Source organism: Cucumis melo, chromosome 10, assembly GCF_025177605.1.
Source record: "Cucumis melo cultivar AY chromosome 10, USDA_Cmelo_AY_1.0, whole genome shotgun sequence".
NCBI lineage: Eukaryota > Viridiplantae > Streptophyta > Magnoliopsida > Cucurbitales > Cucurbitaceae > Cucumis > Cucumis melo.
Genome location: NC_066866.1, coordinates 5,263,536 through 5,280,530, shown reverse-complemented (window position 1 = coordinate 5,280,530; position 16,995 = coordinate 5,263,536). Strand labels below are relative to the sequence as shown.

At 27.8% G+C, this 16,995-nt stretch overlaps 1 non-coding gene across 1 annotated transcript; it reads left to right on the top strand.

Moving 5' to 3' along the window:
- Positions 1-808: 808 nt before the first annotated feature.
- MIR169J (microRNA MIR169j) lies at positions 809-928 on the top strand. The gene has a single exon (NR_120711.1). It is a non-coding gene; the product is annotated as a microRNA MIR169j (primary transcript).
- The last annotated feature ends 16,067 nt before the right edge of the window (positions 929-16,995 follow it).

Sequence of the window (16,995 nt, the reverse complement as noted above, 5' to 3'; positions counted from 1 at the left end):
TAATAAAAGTCTTTCCGTGTCTGTTTATGCACTTGTAGACATTTATCATAAGTTAACCATAAATATAATTAAAAATTTTAGGTAGGTTATGAGTAAATGAAACTTGAACATCCATGCATGCATATGGAAACTACACATTTAATATAAGAAGAATCTAATCTTAATACTTTTTATTCCTACCGTAATATTTATGATTCACTTGAATGGACGAGTTGATATTATTGTTGTCCCTTTTATAAGAATATATCAGTTGAAGTTCGATCTTCTCTAATTTGTCAACATGCAAAGAGTTGACTTAAAAGAATATATTAGTAAACGTTGAAATGGACCTTAAATCTCTCAATAGGTTTAGAAGTAAAAAGAACTATCAAACATTGATTTCTCCATGGCACCATGCAACAACTTTGAAGAATATATGCAAATTCCTTTCATGAATTCCATCCGGCCATTTGCTTTGCTTTCTCTATAGCTATAAATATGGAGACTATCTAACCCCACTTCAATGTCAAATACATCCATTATTTTTAATAGAGGAAGATTGATCTAACATGAAGATAAAGAGCCTTGTTTCGTAGCCAAAAATGACTTGCCTGTAGGACATTATCTTCTTAATACTAATTTTGAGTTTCTTAAATATTGAAGAGACTCTTAATTATTAGTTATATTACAGGCAGTTGTTTTAGGCTAATTTGACAGGCTCTTTTCGATCATGTTAGATTTTTTCTTCCCTTTTAACTACGAAAATATGAAAAGTTTCTTATCAAGAAAGAGTTAAGATCAAAGAGAGGTACATCTCGAAAAGAAAAGTATTGTTTGATAGCCAAAAATGACTTGCCTGCTAATTCGATTAGCAAAAGAGATCTAAATTTATTACTTAGAACTTGAATGAGCTTCATTTTCAGGCAGTCTTTTTGGCTAATCTAACAAGCTCTTCTTAGTCATCTTGCACATACGGTGAGATATCCTTAAACTTCATTTCATAATATATTTGTTCTTAATTTGTATAAAAAATTTGAAAATTTAATTATTCTACCCCTCAGGATAAGTTTTGTTTGTTAATTGCATTATTTTGTTAAAAAAACAATTTTATTGAGAAATATCAAACAAATGACATTAACAAAATATTGTGAGTAGTAAACGAACCTATTAATAAAATTTTATAAGAAAAGTTTGCAAGCAAATGAATATGAAAGCTTCTGATAATTTTCAGGGAAAAAAACAAAATTATTTGAAATTAACTTCTCTAGCTATTTAAATAGTATTTAGTGTGCAACATCTTCCTTCTGAAACTTTTCTTCGATCCGTCTCTATTTACAAAAGTTTTTTCAAACGAAGGATATCTAATTTTTAGGAGACAAGGAAAGTTCAAGATAAATGGTTGAGAATAATAAGTCTCTCATCACATTGGAACCTAAATCAACATTCACTAAATTAGTTAGATTATTTGTATGTATTTGCATATAATAATGTTCTCTTTTAACATATGAGAACGAAGATGCCATCTACTTATTATTAAAAAAAAAAGAACATAAAAGAAAAGTAACTTTGTTCTTGAAGAAGAAGAAGGGATTAGGGGAAGGGCGTTGATATTTAATAAGGGTTGAAGAGACACCGTTGAAGGAGTTTAGAATTTGAATGAAATAATGCATTTAGAGGATTTCCAATGCTTGCTTTTGTTGTAGAAAACGAAGCCAAACTTCATCAACATATTTCCAAACTAAGGCTTCTTGGAAAGTTGCCACTTCTCTCAATATTTGGCAATTAAAACTTGCCATATATATAACAATAGGGATTATCCCTAGAGTCAGTCTCAATATGACTGACATTATTATATATACTCTTTGCAGGTAAGAGAGAGAAAATTTCAGATTAAGTCATATTGTAAATTTTGTTGATTTAGAAAAATAAAAATTTGAAATTAGTCAATATGTTTCGATAAAATGGTGTTTAGAATCAAACCATAATATTATATTCTAATTTTTAATATGAAAAGTATATTTTTTTTTCAAAACCATAACAACCAAGTTTTTAATTTAACCTGTTTTTTTTTTTTTAATAAAAAACCTAGTAAAGTTAAGTCATATACTCACATAAATAAATGATTTTTAAAATCTTTCATCTTATATGTTGAAATTTCCAAATAATGATGATGATAATAATATCAATCAATAATAATAATATAAAGAGAAACCTTTGTGAGTTTTCTAATTATAAACTCAAGCTTTTAATACATGTGTCACTTTTTATCTTTCTTTTGAAATTATCTATATTTTTGTTTTGGAATCTTTTATATATATATATATATATATATATAAAGAAAATAATATAAATAATTAAAGAAAATATCAGTTTATTAGACTAATACATTTTTAATACAATAATCATAGGGATAGAGGATAAACTTTGAAAGGAAGGTATGAATGATTGATATGATTTCACTTACTCCTATTAAATGAGTAACTTCGTTGTGTACAATTTTTTTTTGGTTAAATTTTTAACATATGAATTATTTAACAAATGTTTTTGTTGTTTTTATTAAAGTCACATTATAAAGTGCAACTGCAAACTATAATTGCGTAGTAGGAAAATAAATTTCAACATATGGTATTGTTTGTCCTTGAAGCCTTTGTTAATGGTCATTGTTAAATTGAGCAACACTGAAAACTACGAAAAATAATAAAATTAAATCAATAAACCATGCAAACTCAAATTTAATTCTGATTTACAATGTTGTGAAATCAATATAACAAGCATCAAAATGGACAAAACTTTATAAGTTTTTTGAAACTAAAGTTTGATTTATATATATATATATATATATATAATCGATTATTAATAGAACAAAAGAGTGAAGAAAAAGTATTGTACTGTGATAACATTTTAAGTAACTTAATTTATTAAATTATAAACAATAAATAAATATGAAATGTACGGTTGTCGTTTTAATTACAATGATTTTCAACCCCTCTAAAGTTTATTATTTTTTTGTTTTATATCGTTTAACTTCCCTTGAAATTCTAAGTATTTTAAAAATATTCCAAATATTCTATTAGAATAATGTTCACCATCAAACCTCAAATTTACGTCAATGTATAAGTAGCCATATATAATAGTTTAAATAAAATTAAATAAACTATAATAAATCTAAAATTTGTTTAAGACATGGTTTTTTACTAAAAGAACAATGATTGACATAATACGAATGCATGTTTACCATCAAATCCACAAATTTACTGCCATGTATTAGTAACAATAATCTAAATAAAAATTAAATAAACTATGATAAATCTAAAATTCATCTAACACATGATTTTTTTTATTAGAAAAATTCAAGGATTGACATGTATACTACCAAATGCATACAGCTATTTATAGAAAATGAAAAATTGATTTGCTTACCAAATGCATATCACTATTTATAGGAAATGCAAATACTACCATACATATGTTACCTTTTTTTTTTGTATGTTTGATAGAATTTGAAATGGGTAATAAACAATATCTATCAAATTTTAAATATTTGTGACAATTATCTAAACTTTTTCGAAGACAGAGGTTTCTATACTTATTCATTCTCAAATTTTAAATTAATCATATACCTATAATCATAAATCACATTATCATAAATGTTTAAATCAATACTAATTAATTGGTGAAGAGTTACAAATGCCCACATATCCATTGCTTACCATGGTTAGTAAAAACAATTAAGTAAACAATTACTTCTTTGCAAAAAAATGGGAAGACACATCTAGTGAGTAAAAAAAAGAAAAGTATAGAGAAATTCGAATGTTTGTAAAGAAAGCGGTTGAAGATAGATCTTTATATATAGTTGAAGAAGATAAAAGACTATAAAATTTTTATTAAAATCTTAATATGTTATTTTATGTTTGCTTAATTTATTACAATACTTTTTACCTCTTATTTTTACTTATCTAATTTTCCTATTAAGTCTTATTTTTATTTTTATTTAAAATTTATAAATATTTCTAATTAAAAATTTTCTAAGTTTCAAAATCTTTCCCAAAACTCCTCTCTTTAAAAACCATTTGGAAATTTTTCCTTTTAAAGTTATAACTTTCTATTTTTTCTCAAACGTTTAAAATTTAATTTATGATTTCAATCTTTTCTAATAACTTATATCGTTTTCACTAAACAGAATCCTACGACGGAATCTAGGAAATTTAGAAGTCCAAATTTCTAGAATTCTTGAGGTGAGGGGTCACATGTTTAGGAGTCCAAAATTTGATCCCAAGAAAAAATTATTTTACTGAATGTTTAAAAAAAACATCTATTTAGTAGAAGGCTATTCCTACGATGGATTTTGAAAAATTGTACTAATTTTTCACTTTTTTTAGGTGAGATGGTCTAATTGATGAAATGCTTTCCACTCATTTTATGAGATCATTGCTTCAAATATTGAAGTAATAAGGGGTAAAATGAGACATTGTTTTTTTAAAAGAAATTAAAGAATATTTTCAATTCAAGATTTTGAAATTTGACCATCGTTTTTTAAAATAAGTGTTGTGAGGTGCTAACACTTCTTCATATAGAAATGACTCCCGAACTCAATTCTAGTTTTTACAGACCATTTTTTGATCTCATATTTTAAAATGTTTTGTTTCATTAGGCTTTATATTTCTCAAACATTATGTTTTGATTAAAAACACTATTTAAACGACGAATTTTTTAACAAACATGTAATTATAACAAAAAGAGAAAAGTGATGTCTCTTTTAAAATAAAATGTAATTTGTTTTTGTTACACTGATTATTGGTAATTTTAAAGTAAAAATATAATTTTAAATTTTTATATCTTGAAATTTATTGAATATTCATACGAGTAAGTCGTTTTAAAGACAATTTCTTATTCTAAAATTAGAAAATTATACATGTTTTAAACAATAATTGATTACTAAACTACATATAGATTAAATCTCTATACTACATGCATATATATATAATGAATGAAAAAAAAATATTATTTTGATAAAGATAATGTGTGTAACTCTACATTTGAATTGAAAAATCTTTGTAATTGTAATTTAAAAATGAACTTTTAGGGAAGAAGAAAAAAGAGTTGGAGAGAAAAATAGCTGAGACCATCCAACTTTGGTAAAAGAATATGCTCATAGGCTCTCTAGGTGTAACTATCTTTCAATGATAGTTTTAAATTTTCCGGTGTGTCAAATGGAGACCACCTTACTCGATATACTTAAGATGACTCACCTTAAGTTTGAGAATCCTTACATGCTTGATGTTCAAGAGAATCAATTTGAAATTTATAGACTTTTTTACTTTACCAAATTTGTCGATAAATTTGTTGTTTTCGGTTTAAAACACAAGAAATAACACACGTTTTCTCTTCAAAGTGGCCGTAAAACTTTGAAACCAATAAGTTAAAACAAATTATGTATGATGAAAGGAAAAGAACCAAATCGTTACGATAAACCAAACCTCAAAGAAGGAAAAAATCCTTAAGAAGAAATAAGAATCATATATTACATAACTTTTTAGATAATGAAAGAATTTCCAAACAAAAATAATATGGTGTAAGACGGCCCCGTCGACTATCATGAGGGGTAAGATGACAAATATCACATGAAGAATAGGTTAAATCCAACAACCTCGAATCATACATAAAAGAAAAATATAACCAACACCAAATTAAAGTACTAACAAAGCTGATCCCCATATACCATTAATCTAATGTGATTGAATTCAACTTTTTGTTTGGTTCCCCATACTCCTTATTTGATACGATGATGGTTCCAAATAAATAAATGTAAAAAAAAAAAAAAAAACAAGATTCTTTTAAATTCCAAGACATTACCCAAAACCTCCAACCATATTAAATAACAAAAAATATATATATAATTGAATTACAATTTTTTTTAAAAAAAGATTTGACGGTTTTTAAATGTCATAAAAAAGTACATTCTTGATGTTTTTAAAATATCATAAACAAGTACATTCTCGACGGGTTTTTAATTTATAAACAATCAATTTCTTGACATTTTTTCCGTATCAAGTAAAAAACATTTCTTGACGGTTATTAAATATCATGAACACTCATACTCTTGACGGATTTTAACTGTCTTGAACATTTGTATACTTGATGTTTATAAAACGTCAACGTTTGATATTCTTGACGTTTTATTAATTGTCAAGAACTTTGACTTTCTTGACGCTAGCTTCAATAACGATTTTTAAATCGTCAAAAATAACACTTCTTGACAGTTAAAAACGTCGAGAGAGTCTATTTTTGTAGCAGTAACATCTTCCTCAAATTATTTAAAAGAGAATTAAGGTAAAGCATGAAAGAAAAAGAACTTGTCACTTAGCCATAATAACATGCCTGCATTTGAAATTAGTACTACTTAAGACAATAAAGAAAGTTATTTCACAGATATATTCACGAACTTCTGCAGGCAAGTCATTTTTTGCTATCACACAATGCTCTTATTTTCTCATACTATACCTCTCTTCCATTTTACTTCTTCTTTATATATATGTAACCTCCAATATATTTTAAACCTAATGATCTCACTCGGCAATTCCAAACATTTTTTTAAAGATAATATTGGAAGAAAAGACCTAAAATGAAAGAGAGAAGTTTATGAAGTAAGCCAAAAATAACTTGCCAAATTACATAAATATGAAACAATAAGAGCTAGCTTCCTATATACTTGAAGCTCTCCCATTTATATTATATGTTTCTTATATTAAGGCAAGTCATCTTTGGCTCACCAAACAAAACTTTCATATCTTCATGTTAGATCTATCCTCCTTCTTTGAAACTTCTCGACAATTTCGAGCTTTGGGACTCCATGAACTTTTATATACAAAAATGTCAACCAAATGGGATGAAAGCAAAAGTGGAATATATTCCCCCTATAGTTGCTTTATAGGTTGACTTAAATGCACGATATATGGATTTACTTTTTATTTCCTTCCCTTAGAGTCAACTGTTCATTTACAACTTTTTTTTTCAAAAAATATAATAAAATTTAGAAAAGGGTCCAATCCATTTTGCTTTTCTCCACCAAAAATAATATATTTTAATGAACTTTTATAATTACGTAGAGGTATTTGGGTCACAAAGTTAATTATTATAGTATGTAGGTAACATAGTAGTTTGTGTTCAAAGTATATACTGTTTTAATATGAATTAATAGGAAGCTGAGGAGGGATGATGAGTTATAAACAATAAATACTTTAGCAAAAAGACATTTGAAATACTAATCTTATACTTAATTATGAGTTACAAAATTTAAAAACATCAACTATTACAATTCAAAACGTCCATTTCACCCATTTAAAATTGAGGGCCCAAAGATCCACACGATTTTAAATATTGAACAATGGTCGTGTGAGAGAAGCACTAGATTTTTTGGTTGTGGAGTAGTAAACTTTAAAAGTGTTGGTGTAGAGTTTAGTCATCTTCTAGAGCTACTTCTTTAATATTAATCAAACATGTTGTGTTGAGAAAATTACTAACATATGGCAACGATAAACACGTTTTAAGTATTAATATATCGATATTAGGCAGATTTGAAGAAATTTTAAGAAGTTGGCAAAACTAAACGTAAACAATATAATTTAAGAGAAATCATTGTATAAATGACGAAAGTTGTTGAAAATATTTACAAAATTTTATACTATCAATGCCTATTTATGAAAAAATTAATAAAAGTCTTTCGGTGTTTATCTATACACTTTTAAACATTTATAAGTTAACCATAAATATAATTTAAAAAAATTAGGTAAGTTTGCTAGTAAATGAAACTTAGACATATCCATGCATGTATGGAAACTACACGTTTAGTTTAAGAATAATCTAACCCTAATATTTTTTATTCCTATACCAATATTTATGGTTCACTTAAGAGTACAAGCCACTTTTATAAGAATATATCAATCGAAGGTTAGATCTAATTTTTCAATATGCAAAGAGTTGACTTAAAAGAATATATTAGTCAACGTTGAAATGGACCTTAAATCTTTCATTAGGTTTAGAAGTAAAAAGAACTATCAAACATTACTTTATCAATGGCACCATGCAACAACTTTGAAGAATATATGCAAATTCCTTTCATGAATTCCATCCTGCCATTTGCTTTGCTTTCTATATAGCTATAAATATGGAGACTATCTAACCCACTTCAATGTCAAATACATTCATTATTTTTAATAGAGGAAGATCGATCTAACATGAAGATAAAGAGCCTCGTTTGGTAGCCAAAGAGATGACTTGCCTGTAGGACGTTATCTTCTTAATATTAATTTTGAGTTTCTTAAATATAGAGACTCTTAATTAGTTATATATTACAGGCAGTGTCTTAGGCTAATTTGACAAGCTCTTTTCGATCATGTTAGATTTTTTCTTCCTTTTAACTAAGAAAATATCAAAAGTTTCTTATTAAGAAAGAGTTTAAGATCAAGAAATCAAGTTCATCTCAAAAAGAAAAGTATTGTTTGATAGCAAAAAATGACTTGCCTGCTAATTTAAATTTGATGAGCAAAAGAGATCTAGTTTTATTACTTAGAACTTGAATGAGCTTCATTTTCAGGCAGTTTTTTTTCACTAATCTAACAAGTTCTTCTTAATGATATGTTGAATACATTCTTTTAAAGGGCGGTGAGATCTTTAAAATTCATTTCATAATCTATTTGTTGTTAATTTATACAAAAATTTGGAATTTAAATCCTACCCCTCACAATAAATTTAGTATGTTGATTTCATTATTATTATTTAATTTTTAAAATAGATTTATTGAGAAATATCAAACAAATGATATTAACAAAATATTGTGAGTAGTAAATGAACCAATTAATAAAATTTTATAAGAAAAGTTACCAAGAAAAATGAATAAGAAAGCTTCTAATAATTTCGAGGGGAAAAACAAATTTTGAAATTAACTTCACTATTTAAATAGTATTTAGTTTGCAACATCTCCATTACTTTTGTAACATCTTATATAAATATTAATCAAGTCTTTTTGAAACTTTTCTTCATCTATTTCTATGTTGGCTTAATTTCTTAAATGCATTTCCAGATCGTTACTGCATTATTGATGTTTGGCTATATTTTTTCTCCAAGCACTATTGTTGGCGAGTTTATGTCCTTTCATTTGCTCTTCGTAAAAGCATATGTGATGCTCCAATTTAGTGCAGTTTTTGCTTGAAAATATTTCCTTTTGTATTTAATCACAAAGCAATCTTATTCTTCTGGATTCTTTCCTTTTTTTTTTGTTGTTGGTTGATCTTGATCTGCATTTGTTATTTTCCTAAACCTGTCTGTACTTAGTTGGATGTTCCCGAAGCTTTAAGGTTTGCCATTTATTAAAGGGAAAAGTTGTATGTGATTCAAAAAGAGGAGTTTTGTGCAAGTGGTATGCATGTGATCTCTTTATACAAGATTGTGCTAACAAGCTATTGTTCGTGCTTTATCTATATGTGCTTGAAACTTTTGAGATATTCATTTATTTGGTAGTGTGAAACATGTTCTCACAATTAGGGTACCTAAGTTTCTCAAGTGAAGGATATACACTTCCTACGAGACAAGGAAAGATCAAGATAAATGGTTGAGAATAATGAGTCTCTCATCACATTGGAACCTAAATCAACATTCACTAAATTAGTTAGGTTAATTATTTGTAAGTATTTGCATGTATAATAATGTTCTCTTTCAACATATTAAGATACAATATTGTTGTAATTGCTTAAATTTATATTAGTAAAGTTTCTTTTCTAGGGCACATTGCCTAGCAGACAAAGTGATATTATTGTACATTGAAATTGAGTTATTATATTTTATGTCTCTCTATCAATGTCTTTAAGTATTGTTTTGTTTCGTACGTTGTTATTACTATTAGTTATGACATATTGGTTTTAATTTGATATAATTTGCAATAGATAAATTTTTTTTTTAGAGATAAATATTATATACATATGATAAAATAACAATTCCTATTTCAAAACAAAAGAATTTTCTCCATCTCTCCTACGTAATAAAGTTATAAGATTTGGTTTTGGCATGGTAAAGAACTTCCTGGTTCATCCTTCCATGAAGAATCCTCTAGTATATGTGTATGAAGAGATTGATGTTTGAAATATAAAGGAAATGGTTGAAATTGCTTATGGTTAATATTCAAAGGATATATCCAAGTGGTTTCGAGAAATTACTTAAGGAAGCTGAGAAAGTAGTTATATGAAGGATGCAAAAAATTCCCCAAATTGTCTACATTAGTAAAGTTGTATAACTTAAAAGTCAGACGTGGATGGAGTTAACTTTTTTTTTTTTTTTGAAATGTAAATAATGCAATTTCTTCTTTAATTTATACATACACTATTTTAGCATTGCAATGGAGTTAACATTTAGTTTCTCAAAACTACTAAAAGCATTAAAAGACATCTTACCTTCTACTAATGACCTCCCTACATCAATATCTGAAGCAAAGAAAATATTGGGTGCACTAGGAATGGAATATGGAAATAATCATGGATGCTTTAATGATTGTTGCTTGTATTGAAAGGAATATGCCAACTCAATTATGTACCTGAATGCGGTGAGTCTAGGTGAAAATATGGTAAAGATGCAAATAAGAAAGAGAAAATTTCTGCTAAAATAATGTGGTACTTTCCACCTATTCCATGATTTCAAAGGATGTTTAGAAGTATGAATGTGTTAAAAAAAAAAAAAACTTGACATGCTAATGAAAGAGAAATTGATGATAAATTATAGCATCCTACTGAAACTCTAGCTTGGAAGTTAGTCGACACCATGTGACCGAATTTTAGTTCTGAACCTAGAAATCTTCGTTTAGTATTGTCAGCAGATGAAATAAATTCACATAGTGATATGAGCTCCAAGTACGGTCGTTGGCCAGTTGTAATGGTGATTTATAATATTCCTCCATGGTTATGCGTGTATGAAACGAAAGTTCATGATGTTATTAGTAAATGACTAACACCTAAATATGTTCTTGTTAAATTTGATTTCGTAAAAACCTAGATAAGTTCTTGTTAATTTTGTAAATGGCTAACATATAAGGATGCCCATAACCTTTTTTATGTAAATGTTTTTTGTTCATAGCCATTATGCTTATATACCTGAGAGGCAAAAGATGTAAGGGTAGACTTTAGTTTTTGGAATACCACACATATTTTTTGTCATAGGTAACAATTATTATTGTAATTAAATTTTGGAATATGCCACATATAGAAAATTTTAGTTTGATATATTGGATTCAAATATTAATTGTGTAATTGTTGATGACATATTGTTGAAGAATGAAATTATTGTTGGTTTACTTATTATACTAAACTATATGTGTCACCGTTATCTATTACTCGACACAAATTTATTGTCATGAATAACCTTATATTGACGCTTTAAATGTGTAATCGTTATCTATACCTTGACACGAATATATTGTCATTAATACCCTTACATTGGCACTTTAAATGTGTCACCATAACCTATAACTCACGAATATATTGTCATTAATACCCTTACATTGACACTTTAAATGTGTCACCGTTATATATCACGCGACACAAATATATTGTAATTAATACTCTTATAACGACGCTTTAAGTGTGTCATCTTTCAATATAACTCGACACTAATATATTGTCATCGTAAATGTTTCGTTACACAATTCTTGTCAAGAAATGTGTTTTGACGACACTGTTTCTATTTAATAAAGGTTTATATGTCGACACATGTTTGGTGTCGTTATTCTTCATTTTCGCAAAACATATTTTTCTATCATATATTTCTTCTTTCAAAAAAATTAAATACTAAATTTCAGCATTACCCACATATGTTTGGAAATATATTTATATTGATAATAAAAAAATATAACTTACATTGTCGATAAAGGTTTTACAATAATCCAAAAGATAAATTAACTGTAATGTTACATGTATGTGTGACTTATTCTAATCAAATTGACGCATAAATGAACTTGATTGATACCATAGTCCATGGATTCTTCAACTACTTGCAAATTTGAAAAGAAATGAACCTTAACCAACATTCATTACGGAAAATGCATAAGCATAAGCATAAACATTAAATACATGTTAAACAGAAATCACCTTTTTAATGAGCATACTAATAAACTTTTCAAAATAAGCGCTCAAAGTTCATACAACTAAGGTTTTTAATAAAAGACTCATAAGGAACGCAAAAGATTAAAAAAAAAAAAATCGACTACATAAGCATAAGCATAGTATATAAATGTTGCAAATGTAAGTTTCATTTCAATCTTTAGATTTTAAGCAATATTCTAATTTGCATCAAGTTGAAACTTAGTATAAATTTACCCTTAGGCTCCCCTCCTCCAAAGCCATTACAAAACAACATGATTCCTATAACATATGTCTAAGCGAATCGAACGAAACAACTTTTCAATGACTACCATAACTGCTGGATGGTCAACGTAACAAAGTATCAAGTTTCTAAGTACATGTTAACATGATTCCTAAAATATATATCTAAGTGGATTGCACAAAATAGCTTTTCAATGGCTACGACTGTAGGATAATCAAAGCAACATTCCTAAGTACATGTCAACATGATTCCTAAAACAAAATAGTTAAGTTATGGTTGCAAAACATAAAGCATGCTTACTAAATCCCCACCCTCATATCTTGATTACCCTCCACAGAGGCTTATCAAAGTTATTCCAAGAACAAAAGTTGCAACCAATGTTATGAGAAAACAACAAACAATGTAATAAATAACGAACATTCTAAAATTTATATCAGAAGGAGACTCCAAAAATCCAAATAATATATAAAATGTCGTTGCAAAATAAGTAAGTTTCAAAACTTTCTTACCATGAGGATTGGGAAGTGTTGTTATCAAAGATATCTTGTAGTTCCTCTTCTAACAAATTCAACCCAAAAAATCGAGTAGACATGTAACGCCCCAAAAATTAAGATAATTTATTGGGCGTTATTTTGAATCCATTTAATGAGAATTATTTGTTTTAGGTGGGAATCGAAATTAATTAAATATTTCTTGGATGAATATTTAATTAATTAGAGGTTTTGGCACGTGGTGTTTGTTAAGTTTTTGTTTAAATGGTAGGTTAAGAGAATTAAGTAAAGTTGTGGATTTTTAGTGTTGTTGAAGTTGAATTTAATTAAATAATTATGGATGTTATTTAATTAAATTGTGGGGTGGAAAGTTTGTTGGAGATTGAATAATTATATGTATATGTGGAAATATATATATAATTATTATGTTAAAGGAAACGATAATTATATTTGTTGAAATATAATTATTTAAGGAAAAAATAGTTGTGTTTTGGGGAAAGGATATTTATTAAAGGAGAAAAAGTAAAATAATTATATTTTGGGAAAATATAATTATTTGTAAAAGGATAATTAATTATTTTGGAGAAAGATAAATAATAATTAATTTTTTTTTGTGGAAGATAATTAATTATTTTGGAGAAAGATAAATAATAATTAATTGTTGTAGAAGATAATTAATTATTTTGGAAGAAAGGTAAATAATAATTAATTATTGTGGATGATAATTAATTATTCTGCAGAAAGATAAATCTTGATTATGGAGTGAAGTTGTTATGGTTGGTTTAAGACAATTCATGTTGTGGAAGTTATAAGTGATTTATTGGAAAAGATTTGATTGATTAAATTAATTGAGGACTTAAGTTAATTTGAGATTTTGGAGGGAAAAGTTAGTTTTTGTGGAATTGTAATTAATTGAGTATATATATATGGATATATATATTTAATTAATAATATGGAAAAGTGAAGTTAATTATATGATGGAATATAATTATATTTGTTTGGAAAAGAAGATAATCCATAAGGAGAGAGATGGTTGATTTGATTGGACAAAAAAGATATATATTTATTTGCAAGAGAGAATAATGGTTTAAATAAATATATATTTATTGTAGATTTTGGTGAGAGAAAAATAATAATAATAAAGAAGTATTATTATTATTACTAATAGTTATAAATGCCTAAGATTAAGGCATTGATTTAGGAAAGATAATGGGAATAATGATATATGTATATTTTTTTGGTATTATATATATATCCTAAAAGGAAAAGGAAAAGAAAATAATAATAATAAATATTATTGTTATTATATATATCCTAAAAGGAAAAGGAAAAGGAAATAATAATTATTATTATTATTGTTATTATTTGGGTCTATAAATAGATTGGAATGCTTAAGTTGGAAAATAAAGGAAAAAGAAAAAGGTTCTTCATCTTCTTCTCTAAGATAACCCTCTGCTGTCGCCGCCTCAGTTGAAGTTAAGATTGGTCTCTTTGGAAGCTTGAGGATTTAAAGTGATGAATTTTTCATCAAGGATAAGAGGATTTTTCAACCTCCATTTGAGTAACCTTGGTAAGCAAATAAAATTAAATTAATATTTTATTAATTTAATTTTGGATCTATTTGAGGTTTCTTTAAAGGTTCAATTGGCTAAACTTTTTAAGATTTAAATCTTGGATTTTTCCCAATCAAGGTTGAATTGGTTTCAACCCCTTTTTTTTAGAAAGTTAATTAATTTGGGAGAATTTTTGGATGTTAGCCAATTGCTAATTTCATTAATTGAGATACTAAGTGTTCCTTTTATGATTAGGATCAAGTTAATTGGAGAATTTTACTGTCAACTAGGGAGTACCTTTGTTTGGCTAAAATCTCCAGGTAAGAGATTCTCCTACTAGACCTTCGAACTGAATTCAAGAGACCGCATGTAATTATGATTATGCATTGATGGTAGCTAAAATGCATAACTTGATGCTACTGATAATGACTGTCATTGTATTGATGTTGGTGATGATGACTGAGATTATTATGTTGATGATTGATGATGATAGTTGATGTTGATGATGATGACTGAGATTATTATGTTGATGATTGATGATGGTGACTGATGTTATGTTAATGACTGGTAGATTGATGTTGATGATTGTTAATGCATGATATATTAATCACATGATTAAGGACGTTAAGATTTATACTCATGCCATGTTATGATGTTATGTTATGCTACATGCTATGGATAGGGTGTTCTGTTAACTTTGTCTATTAGAGTCGTACCTGCATGGGTGTCCTTCGGGATCACCACCTATTTAGGACTGTGTGGTCCGACGGGACGCCAGTCTAGCATGTATATAGATATGATTCGAGTGATTCGACGGGGTCCTCGCATCCCGATTGTCTTAGTGTTACCCCCGGGTTCACTACAGACCAGCATGTCCTAGGTGCTCCCTCGGGACACCGAAGACCAGATTTTCGTTCCTACGGGAGCGCATGTTGCACGTGTTCGGGAACGTGCCAGAGATTGGGTACCATTTTCAGGACTCTAATGGGAAGTTAACAGACACCTAGCGGGACTAGTAGTAAGTCCCTTACTGAGTATATGTTTATACTCACTCTTTCTATGTTTAACATTTCAGGCGAAGGTAAAGGTAGAGGAAAGCTGGCGAGCGACAAAGAAGGATCCGTGACATGCCATATGGGGACTCAGTTTTGCTTCCGCGTTTATGTTTCAGTGTTTTAATATTCCGTTTTTAATGAAAACTTGTTCTTCCCTCGTTTCAAAAAGTGTCTCTTGTCATTGTTCCGTTTTAGTAACGACCTCAGCTTAGTATAAAGAGTTGGGTCGTTACAAGACAATACATTGATTCAAATAGTCATTGTTTTTCCCTAGGAACCATAGCACAAGAAAACATCATTATTGACATACAACACATAAACAAATCTTTAATGGCTTAAATTGAGAAGTCATACTTTTGTATCTTATCCTCGTATAGTTTTTAATTTAGTCTATCACTATTCATAAATGTTAAAATTAGATGATAATGAAACTTACATAGCATGATACTTCATAGACTAGCACAAGTTTGAAATAGTAAAAACAAATCATCTAAGTAAGGAAAATTAAATTTTTTTACTAATTAGAAAATGTAATATACTAGTTGCAAGCCAAGAACCAAGAAAAGGGATAAGGAACTCACCAATTTAACTTACAAAAAAAAAAAAGATTTACTCTTACTTTTTATCGTAGCTTGGTGGCAAGTTAGGATGTCAGATCTAAGGGAATGATTGCTAATAAAAATTCTTGAAACCAAAGCTTGAAAGGAAAGTGGTTAATAGAAAAAGGAAAACATAAAAGAATATGTAGGGAATATCAAGAGAATTTGTAACAAGAATCAAAACAAGTTATTTTTTAGATGCAAACTTAATTCGCAAACAAAAAGTAGAAAAAAAAAAAAGGAAGAAACTCTCAAAGAAATTGTTGCGCTCTTACCTCTTAGAAAATTACCTTTCCATTGGATCAAAAAAGATTGCTGGAGTTTTTGAGAGAAAAATGACAGAATGGAGAGAGGAGAGTAAAGAAGATTGCTAGAGTTTTTGGGAAAAAATGGAAAAATGAAGAGGAAAGAGTTCTGGCAAAATGAAATTTAGAGAGAACTTTGGTGAAAATTGGTGTTGGATTGATGAATTTTGAAAGGAAGGTGGTTAGTAGAAAAAAGAAAACATAAAATAATAAGTAGGGAACAGTAAGAGAATTTGTAACAAAAAAATCAAAACAATTTTTTTTTATATGCAAATTTAATTCCAAACAAAAAGTACAAATAAATGAAAGAAACTCTCAAACAAATTGAATACCCATTGCCTTCTTACCTCTGTCGCGACGTGGAGCAACCAACATCCTCGATTATTTAATCTTAATAAATAATAGATCCTGAGTCACAACCAATCATATTAAGGTGTGATTGGTCACAAAAAAAAACATTGGTCTACGTAAATTCAGATTTACGGTTTGGAAGTTAAGGTATAAGGAAGGTGTTAGCACCCTACCACACCAATAAAAATGGTTACCAAAATTTATCTTTTAAACTAAATTACAAAGATTCACAAAACAAGGTTTTTCATTTGATTTTTTTTAAATGTCTCGTAGTTATCGATTCAAATCTAAGAAAAAAT